Source organism: Alosa alosa, chromosome 17, assembly GCF_017589495.1.
Source record: "Alosa alosa isolate M-15738 ecotype Scorff River chromosome 17, AALO_Geno_1.1, whole genome shotgun sequence".
Classification (NCBI taxonomy): domain Eukaryota; kingdom Metazoa; phylum Chordata; class Actinopteri; order Clupeiformes; family Clupeidae; genus Alosa; species Alosa alosa.
The window spans coordinates 8014903-8018814 of NC_063205.1; the positions used below are offsets into that span (position 1 = coordinate 8014903).

Below are 3912 nucleotides of genomic sequence, written 5' to 3' on the forward strand. Positions count from 1 at the left end.
GAACTCGGGCGGATGTGAGGAATGTGCCACTGCAGTGAGGAAGAACCTGAAGGACATCAGAAGATTACAGATCCTTATAATGACTATGCCTGTGTGTGTGTGTGTGTGTGTGTGTGTGTGTGTTTTACCTCTGAACACAACCAAGTTAATGTTCCAAGAGGAACTCCAGGAGTCTTCCAGTTTAGTGTTTCTTTTGTCAGAACCAGAAAATTTTTCCCATGTAGAAGCTCTTTTCAATTTGTTCAATAGAGTTATGAGAATTCAGTTTGAAGAAATGCAAGTCTCAATGTTTATATTTGCTGTGAAATGCAAATTAAGAATTCTGTATAGAGGTTAGTTGAGAAAAGAATGTTTAAAGGTCTAAAGACCTGCCTAACTAAGAGGTAGTGATAAGCGGCATTAATAACTCTGACTTGATCCCAGATAACTTTACAAGGCCTGGCAGCATTTGAGAAGGTCAATTTAAAATGGTATGGTTAATAGCCCATTAGGAAGTGGAGACAATTTTAGGAAGCCTCAGTTACGTCATTTGAGGCCGTCCCCACATAAACATCAGATGTGTCCTTGATTGTGTGTAAATAAACAGAGAGCCAAGAGATAAGGCAGGTGATCATACCCTCTGCGGCCCCTGGTGAGCTGCCGTGTTTGAGGCCCCATGTGTGCTCTTCTTTGGTAGTGTTTGCATTGATCTGTGTGCGTCACTGGCCCAATCCAGGATCATAGAGCTGGCAAACAGAAGAGCCAGTTACATCCTGTTGGGACTAGTCTGCTAGAATGCTGAATGTAAGGTAGTGTAGTGTCAAGGAAGTGTATGGTGTCATAATTTTTGAAGTGGACCTTGTGTTCATCTTATTCTCAGCCAGGCTACCAGAGAGTGCCCCAAGATTCTCCCATTACGCTTGCCTTGCCTGCCCGGGTCCTTCCTCATGGGGTGGTAGCTTGATAGTGAAGCTTATTACCCTCACTGTCCCAGCGTTTCACAGTGACGTCAACACTGCGGTCTGTTTAATGTGTGACGCGTGTCTGCACAGCCCAGTGTTCAGCTTTGTCTTCTGAAGAGCTGGTGATGCTTGATGTTTTGTGTATGTGTGCATACTGACCTGGGATCAGTCACAGCATAGAGCTGCGTGCCGCTTCCACCTGGCCCATTGGACAATAGCTCATGATTGGCTCACATGGTGTGAACTCTATGAACTGAAAAGGTGTGACTGACATATAAGGAGTGTCCCTACAGCCGCGCGAGGAACTTTTGCTCCAACTTAGGGCTACCTGGACATCATTGGATTACCCTGCAAGTCCTCTTATTCATATCCTGCTTAGGCTGTAAGGTAATCTTCTGATATGCCGTATATCTTTTTTTCTCAGTGCATTCCCAGAACATGCTAAGATTAAACTAATCCAAGAATTAAGGATAATCTTTGTTCATGATAATGTTCATGATAATAATAATCATTATTCATAACTTTTGGTGATCTGTAAAAAGTGTATCCGTTGCAGCAGTAGTTGCAATAGATATAGTCCAGCTTTTTGTGGCTCAGATGTTTAAAAGAGTTTCATGCCAGAGGCATGAAGAGAGAAATAAGTCAAGAGGGTGTTGAAATGTTGCATCATCCTTGCAGTGGTACATTTTTTCTTACGCAAAATGTAGTGACACTGTCAGTGAAATTGTATAAACATTACAGGAATTCCATGTTGATATTTTAAAGAATTCCAAACGGGTATGTTTTAGATAGGCAGCCTTAGATCACTTGATGCTCTTTTCTCTCTGATTGGTAACAAAGAAGTGTACTGCCTCTATGAAGAGAGTGCATCACAAGGATGATGACCTTGCTTTTAGAAGTTGCCCGCACACACAAACACACACACACACACACACACACACACACACACACACACACACACACACACACACACACGCTCACAATTCTCAGGAGCTGATTGGAGCCTAGTGTCCCTGCCTCCCCCCGGGACCCATAGCTGCTGTAGAGAGCTTGGCTGAGTCTCTGTGCACGTACTGCATAAGGGTCCAATTGGAGTTGTGTTTTGTCTGGTTTCATGAGTGGGCATTTCGGGCGGACAGGCTTGAGCCTGGCCCAGCAATAGAGAACAAACAGCTGTTGATGCAACAGGCCTCGCTATCTTGCCCAATTCTCTTTTTTCATTTGGGTTGTCTGTGTGCTTGGTGTGGTGTCATGACGCAGGAGTTCGAGTAGGGGTATGCATGTGTGTGTGTGTGTGTGTGGGGGGTCTAGTTAGGATGAGGAAGAGACTTGGAGAGGAGGTGGGGTGGGGGCCCAGAGAGTAGGTCCACTGATTGGTCGAGCAAAGCCCTCCCTCTGCCCTTTTAAGTGTCACTCTCACCTGTGTGGCCAAAAGTCTCTCTCCGTCCGCCTGACAGTAAGGACCATTCCAACAGCTCCACATCATAGCCCTCAGAGCAAGTAAGTGAGTAGCAAATGCTTTTCTATTGTTTACAATCTGGATGCGTGACAGCCTTGGGTGGTCTGTGGTGGTAGTGATGTGACAGTTTTAAGGAGGGGGGGGGGTTGTCTGGGAGAGGTTGTGATTTTTAAGTTTGGGTGAATGAAGTCTCATTGAGGTGTCTGCGGTCGGAATGCCCAGTGCTGGGACAGTGAGTGAGACCAGGACGAGAGAGCTTCAAAAGCAAAGAGTGAGAGAGAGAAAGAGAGAGAAAGTTTTGGTGGCGCTACAGTGCTAGAAGGTGGAATGCTAGTCTGTGCTCTAATTGAAGCACTGCCTTCTCTTTGAAGTGCAGATGTCTTGCACGTTGTAAAGCAGAGCCCTCGGCTCAGCCAGCTGCTTCACATTCTACTGGCAGTGCAGCGCCGATCATCTGCTTTCCAGTCTCTGTCACTGAAACTCGGCCGTCACATTGACTTCTTCCCACCGATAGCTCTCAAAATCAGCATTGTGTGTAATGGAATCCACGCAACTTTAAGTTCTGTGTAAGTGTTTGTGGCTCATCGTTAGTTGCTTGTGTGGGCATTTTGTATCTTCCTTCAGTGTTTGAATGTTCTTTGAATGTGTTTTGAAAACAGTTCTGTTTGTATGTTGGAATTAGAATTGGCTTGTACAAAAACATGGAGCAACTTGACCATTGTGGAAACATGTAAGGTTTAAGTGACGCGGACAGCTTAAACAGCCACAAGCGATACTGGGAAAATATTGTGTTGAATATCATTTATGCGGGTGGAAAATCAGATTTCACGTAAACAGGGTGGGTGCTAAATAGGACTCTGTAGTCGGTCAATTATCCAAACACCGAATCCTGCAGGCAAGTTAAATGTCATTGGAAAACAGCTTGAATGACTCATAGTGAGGGTTGCGCTTTGGAGAGCAGGTTGTGCAAGTTTGCTTATGTATACATACATTTTTAATCGATGTGTAGACGTGACAAGCACAGCAGCACCCAGGCACGTAGCCTTTGTACTAAAAAAGCTAGTTATATAAGGTTTTTATCGTCGTGATATTGCTGATTTTTTGTTAAATGGGTCAGATTAATGAAGACTGGTTCCAAGAATCACCGTGCCAAGTCTGAGAAATTGCACTAACTTTGCTGGGCCCATGGTGCTCAGCCGCAGAATGGTTTGGCTTCACTGGCCCATTCTGTCAAAGAGGGCTTTGTCCATAGGAGAGGTGAACCATTGGCTAATTGGGTGTTGGATTTATTTGGCAGATTCATCTTATTGCTTGGTGGCTCATCTGACTCTTACATAACACAGTCCAGGGGTCAAATATACAAATAGTGAATCGCCCCTTTAGTGTACTTGACTATCTAGTCCTCTATCAATGTGTGGCATCTAACAAATGTGTGTTTATGTTGTGATTTATATGACTATACAGTAGCTGTTGTTTTCCCATGCACATGTCCCAGTCTTTCATTTTCACTTC

General features: G+C 44.5%; 1 protein-coding gene across 1 annotated transcript in view; it reads left to right on the forward strand.

Moving 5' to 3' along the window:
• The first annotated feature begins 2302 nt into the window (after positions 1 to 2302).
• The window catches only part of slc38a4 (solute carrier family 38 member 4), a 20077-nt gene continuing 18467 nt past the window's right edge, over positions 2303 to 3912 (forward strand). The window contains exon 1 of the mRNA XM_048268523.1: positions 2303 to 2441. The gene's annotated coding sequence lies outside the window, so the exon portion shown is untranslated. The remainder of the gene's footprint in view (positions 2442 to 3912) is intronic.